General features: G+C 36.3%; 1 long non-coding RNA gene across 1 annotated transcript; it reads left to right on the top strand.

Moving 5' to 3' along the window:
* Positions 1-1882: 1882 nt before the first annotated feature.
* LOC149160631 (uncharacterized) lies at positions 1883-2350 on the top strand. The gene is made up of 3 exons (XR_016261722.1): positions 1883-1960; positions 2099-2181; positions 2276-2350. It is a non-coding gene; the product is annotated as an uncharacterized LOC149160631 (long non-coding RNA).
* The last annotated feature ends 4245 nt before the right edge of the window (positions 2351-6595 follow it).

Genomic DNA, 6595 nt, shown 5'->3' on the forward strand with positions numbered 1-6595 from the left:
TAATTCGTTGAGGTTGAAAATTACCATGTTAAAGTAGTGTTCATTTTCAAATATGTCGAAATTTCTTGAATTTCCCCAATTTGAAATATACGCTTCACCTCTACGAGGTCATGAATCTACTTTGTAGATTCTTTCATCTGGTGTTGAAACTAATTTGTTCAATGGGCTTTCAAGAAGCTTGAAATCTACCCAACACTATTTCTAGGCACACTCAACCTCTATGAGGTCATGAATCTACTTTGTAGATTCTTTTATCTGGTGCTAAAACTAATTTGTTCAATGGGCTTTCAAGAAGCTTGAAATCTACCCAACACTATTTCTAGGCACACTCAAAAATGCGAACACGACAAAGACTTTCCACATACATTATTTTAGAGGCCCTTAAGTAAATATTATCTGAATCAATGTTATTAGAACCAGACCGATCATTGAATCAGTAAACCCCCAGGATCGGAACTAGTCAGAATTGGACCGAAACCGGTAAAAAAACTAGACCAAAAAACCAGTCAACCAAAAACACATACTATTCAAATTTTGAGGTCTCTCTTTTTCATCCTTTTACTTTAAGAATTTAACATTGCCATGAATTGCATATCAATAGTAAAGCCATAGGCTTGAATATTGGACACCTATTGTGGGCTAGTGCCCAACTAAGACAAAAATGACAAAATGCAAAACAAGCTCCACTTGTTGCGTTCTATGCGACTTTACCGTACTGAACCGGCCAAAAACAATTCAAGTTACTGGTCCAAACAGATTTTTGCTTCAAAATGGTCGGACCAACCAGTTTAGACTGATTTGGTCCGGTCATGATAACATTGATAAGAATACACAGATTTGAAAATTTTTAATACCATGAAAATATAATATCAACGATTTAGATCTTTGAAGGCATCATTAAGCATGCTACAACAACATAGAAATAATTTCTAAATTCCACAAGTAGTTAGCATTTCCCTAACCATCCATCTTTAAGATGCAAAGCAGTTGGGCTTCGTAAAGCGATAGCCCTCTTTTTATATGGAGTAAGTAGTAAGGGGAGGAATGCCAACACCAAAACATGGAACTAAATAGGCTAATTCAACTATCGAAACCCCCCAACGCCAAAACATGGAACTAAGTAGGCTAATTCAACTATCGAAACCCCCGACACCAAAACATGGAACTAAGTAGGCTAATTCAACTATCGAAACCCCCGACACCAAAACATGGAACTAAGTAGGCTAATTCAACTATCGAAACTCCCAATGGAGCACTTCTCAAGTTGTCTTGTTGTCCATGTGTGTTGGTCCTCCAAGATGGTGCACCCACCAATCAATGGCTCCTCACTTCAAGCAGTCCTTCTTGACGGATGTGCTAGATGGCTCCGATGCAATTAGTGCCTTTGTCTGCAAGCTCTAAGAGCATAAATCCCTCGTCCAAGGGGGTTAATGCATGTGTAATAAGCAGTGTTGCGAACATCTCGATGACATCCCGATTTTATCTCGTAATCACGATTTTTTGGCCTAGCCGATGTTGGCTGGCCGATTTTTACAGATATTTTTATGGTAACTTAATTTTGCCAATGTTTGCCGATTTTTACCGATATTTTCCCAATTTTTACGATTTTTTGGTTTTCAAGACCCTTGCCGATTTTATCCCGATGCCAATGTTCGCAACATTGATAATAAGAACACATCCTCTTCAACAAGTGTGCCTCGGAAAAAGATGTCAAACCATCACAAATGTGCTGACTACCACTTCAAGTGTAAATGAAATTAGAAATGCAATCTCCATTTTTATCCTTGAGGGAAGTATGTTTTCTGTTATAAATAATTATTGCCTTGGATTGTCGAGTTTAACTTGTATTAAAATTCTAATGTTTTGTTATGTATCTATTGTAGATGGCCTATTTTGGTGAGCCTGAGTAAATGAAATACAAAATGGACTATGCATCTGTGTAAAACAAACTCTAAGGGAGGTATGTTTCCTATTATGAATGATTGCTAGTTTTGAGATATTTTTGCCATTATTATTCCTGTGTATTATAACCCAATTCTGTCCACTTTTTTTCTTCATAGATTAGTGCTCATGGTTGTTGTTGCAATAATCTTATCAGTGTATGATGATTCTATAAGAGTTGGCAATGACCAAGGAAATGAAGTTATTCTATAGGAGCTGGCAATGACCAAGAGCAAGGAGGTATGTGTCATTAATTCATCTGTCTTTTTTTTTCTGTTATTTAATTGCTACTGTGGTTTATTCATGGTCTCATATATAAATTTGCTTTGTGCAGTGAGTGATAGTTGTAGAGTCTAAGAAGTTTGAGAGGAGAAGGCCCCTTAGACAATGCAAATCAGTAGAAAGGCAAACAAAGCATCATTCAATTTACCTGAATGCATTTCGAAAATGATGGATTGCAACCTCTTCGTGTGGCAGGTGGCAACATTCCCTAGCGCCCCACACATTCCAAGTTAATAAATGAACATTTTTTTTTTGTTTTATGAAAACATTGGTTGTATTGACTCTAAAAATAGTAGATTGATTTTAGAATATTTTTATCATCTCAAATATAGCAAAGAATATAAATGTGACTCGAAGCAAGTTGATTAGAAGTTCATGCCTTCAACCCCCTAGTTCATCTTGTATTACAATTTTGATATTTTACTATGTATCTATTGCAGATGGCCTATTCTGATAAGCAGAATTAAGTGAAAGACAAAATGGACTCTCATTTTTTTATAAAACAAATTCTAATGGAGGTATGTTTTATATCATGAATAATTATTACCTTCAACTTATTAATTTAACTTGTATTACAATTCTAATATTTTATTATGTGTCTACTACAGATGTCCCACCTATGTGAGCATGAGTAAGTGAAATAGAAGATGCATTGCCCATCTTTAAAAAACATCCAGTGGACGTATGTTTCATATTATAAATAATTTTTCGTTTGGAAATATGCTTACCATTGTTATTCCTCTATTTATTTTAACCTGTTTCTGCCCATTTTTTTTTCCACAGGAGAGGACCATATTGCAAGAATAATGATGTACAGAGAGATGATGTTTGTAGTTTCATGTTTTTGTTATTATTTTTTGCTTTTCTTTGTTGAATTTGAGCATGGCCATGCTTTGTTTTATTTGTTGTGTTATACCTGTTTTTTTTGGTTTTGCAATTTTTTTTTTAATAATTTTTTATTTTTATTTTTTTTTTTAATAATTTGTGGTTCTTTGGTTTGTTGGGTGAGAAAAGAAAGTGGTACGTGGAGAAATTGAAAGAGATGAACAAGGTAAGATGGGTGTTATTGTTCATACATGAAGGTGATTTATCCTATGTGCCATGCAATTCACTTTTCTCTATGACTAATGATTCGATGGGAGTGGGCAATGGTCAGGGGAAAGGAAGCATGCATTGTTAATTTTTCTTTCCATTTATTTGTTATTTAGTTTATTATATCTTTTACTTTTGGTCTCATACTAAAATATATTTGTTTACTTTGTATAGTGTGTGATTACAGCTGTACAATGTAAGGTGGTCAGGTGGTGAAGATAGTTTATACACTTTGCAAATGTTTGTAGAGAGGATGGGTAAGTCATGCTTTCCTCTTAATAATTAATCTTTTTCTTCAACCCATTGAAATATCTGTTTTTCATACAATGATTTATCCTTTTGTCATGGTTTCATGGTATATCATCTTGTTAGTGGGTGTGATATTATTGCTTCTCCTAGTACTTTGATTAAAAATAAATAAATTAATTGGGGTTCACATTTTCAAGGTCTATTATTCATCGTTGTCATTGCTATAATGTTGATAAATCCATGATGAACCGTGAGTATTATCATTTGGTTAATTGTTTGAGGTTGAAAATTACCATGTAAACTTGTTAAAGTAGTGTTCATTTTCAAATATGTCTAAAATTTTTAATCCTTGGTGCTGAAACAAATTTGTTCAATGGAATTTCAAGAAACTTGGAATCTGCCCAATACTATTTCTAGGAAATCTCTGTTCAATGGACTTTCAAGAAATTGGAAATATGCCCAGTACTTTATCTAGGAAAACTCAAGAATGTAAGCACGCCGAAGACTTTACACGTACACTATTCCGGAGCCCCTTAAGGAAAGTTCTATCTTAATACACATATCTGAAAATTACTTTTATTACAACGGAAATATAATATTGACAATTCAGATCTTTGAAAAGCGTATTTTTAAAAACTAGAATCGCTGACCAGACCAGTCCACCTAATAAACGGGTTTCAAACCGGAATTGGTCAAATTGGGACTGGTCAGATCTCAATGAACCTGTTTTAAAAAAAAACGTGAAATAATTAATTTTTAATGAAAAAACTTAAGATTTAAAAATTAAAACCATGATTCTAAACCAATAGAGACAAAATATGCAAAATTTTCTCATCTATATACCATGTAAACGTGAATATATCAAAATGACACCCAGTGCAATGCATATCATCGACAAAATACATAAGCAATGAGGCTCTAAATGGACTATAAAGTCCAAAATCAATGCTACAAGCTATGGGACCATTGGCCTACAGTCTAATACAAGTCTTCATATATGATATTAATGATCATCCAATTTCGATAAGTATTCATGGAGACATGAATTTATTTTGATTATGGAATTATTATCAAGCCGACCTACAACTCATGTAGGCTCAGAAGCCCAACAGTCGCATCTATTCACCCACCAACGTTGTGTATAAATATAAGAGGACTTTTCCTCATTTAGACTCACTCATCTCATCACATCTCTCTCTCTCTACTGCGCAGATATGAGTCTCTTCTCTACTGCGTTGAAATGGGTCTCTCTCTCTCACACATGTGAAACCGGAAGCTGTTGAATTTGAAGCTGCAATTGCAGAAGTAAAGATTGACTTGCGTGGCCTAGAAGATCTTCTCTTTGGAACTACGTTGTAGGTTCATCTGAAACTCCTCTGAAATCCGCAACTTTTGGTGGTGGAATGAAGTCAATCCGATGAACGGTTTGCAAGATATCGATTGCCCTAGTTTGAAGCCGGAAACTGCTGAAACTGAAGCTGCAATTGCAGAAGCAAAGATTGACTTGCGTGGCCTAGAAGATATCCTCATATGAACTGCGTTGTAGGTTCATCTGAACCTTCTCTGAAAGCCGCAACTTTTGGTGGTGGAATGAAGTCAATCCGACGAACGTTTTGCAAGATATCGACTGCCCTAGTTTGAAGCCGGAAACTGCTGAAACTGAAGCTGCAACTACAGAAGAAAAGATTGACTTGCGTGGCCTAGAAGATCTCCTCTTTGGAACTGCGCTGTAGGTTCATCTGAACGTCCTCTGAAAGCCACAACTTTTGGTGGTGGAATGAAGTCAATCCGACAAACGGTTTGCAAGATATCGACTGCCCTAGTTTGAAGCCGGAAACTGCTAAAACTGAACCTGCAACTATAGAAGCAAAGATTGAATTGCGTGGCCTAGAAGATCTCCTTATCTGAACTGCGCTGTAGGTTCATCTGAGCCTCCTCTGGAAGCCGAAACTTTTGGTGGTGGAATGAAGTCAATCCGACTGTCGGTTTGCCCTAGTTTGATAATGAAGCCGCTAATGCTGATGCTACTGATCTAGGGTTTGCTACTGCTGATATGAATCAGATTTATTGTACTATTTCTCTCTGCTGAATTATTGAAGATAAAAGAAGATTTGATCAAAGGGTTTACCCACACATTGTGGGGTTTATCCCTGGCTAGCCGCCACATCTTGTGTCTCTTGTCTTGGCTTGTTTTCTGTCGATCGTTTAATGTTCTATCTGCACTTTACTTTATGTACATGTGATTGCTAATCGGTGGAATATAATAAGAAAAAGAAGTAAACTATTATAAGCATAGAACATACCATATCTTAACATGGTATCAGAGCTGAGGTGAAGACAAAGCCCGAGCAAGAGCAAGAGCAATCATCGAAGAGAATATTGGCAAGGCTACCCTAAAAGAACTATGGGGTCCTCAACACTCTTTCCTGCTGAAGACAAGCTCCGTGAGAAAGCTGACTATCACGGATGGAAGATGTCTATCGATCTAACCCTTGAGAATCAAGGATTGTTGGATCATGTGAGAAGCAATATTGTTGAGCCTCCATCAAATGCATCTGCTGCTGCCTGGAACAAATGAAAAAATGGAGAAGTCAAAACAATAGAAGATCATCTAGGACTCTATCGACAAGCACTTGGTGGCCTACATCTCTGAACTGGACACCTCCAAGGAAATCTACAATAGACTGGTGAGTTTATTTAAAGTTAATGATGCAAATCAAGTTTTGTTTCTTAGAAATAGGCTAAAGGAAATCAAGAAGGGTAAAGATGAAAGTATGCAAGCATACTTCTTAAGAATCACCGAGATCAAGAACGATCTCCTATCTATTGGGGAAACCATTACTGACAGAGAAATGGCACTCACAACTCTCGAAGGATTACCATCTGAATGGTATGTGTTCAGGACTACTCTTCTGAACAATAATGTAATTCCTAGTTTCGAGGAATTAATGGCTAGATGCATTCAAGAACAAACAAGGGAAGAAGTGCAAGAAATGCCCATGCCTAAAGGTCCTCCTGCTGCTTTTTCTTC

The sequence above is a fragment of the Pinus tabuliformis genome, chromosome 5_2 (genome assembly GCF_031772625.1).
Source record: "Pinus tabuliformis cultivar Carrire ecotype Pingquan chromosome 5_2, CPIR1, whole genome shotgun sequence".
In the NCBI taxonomy this organism is placed as follows: Eukaryota; Viridiplantae; Streptophyta; class Pinopsida; order Pinales; family Pinaceae; genus Pinus; species Pinus tabuliformis.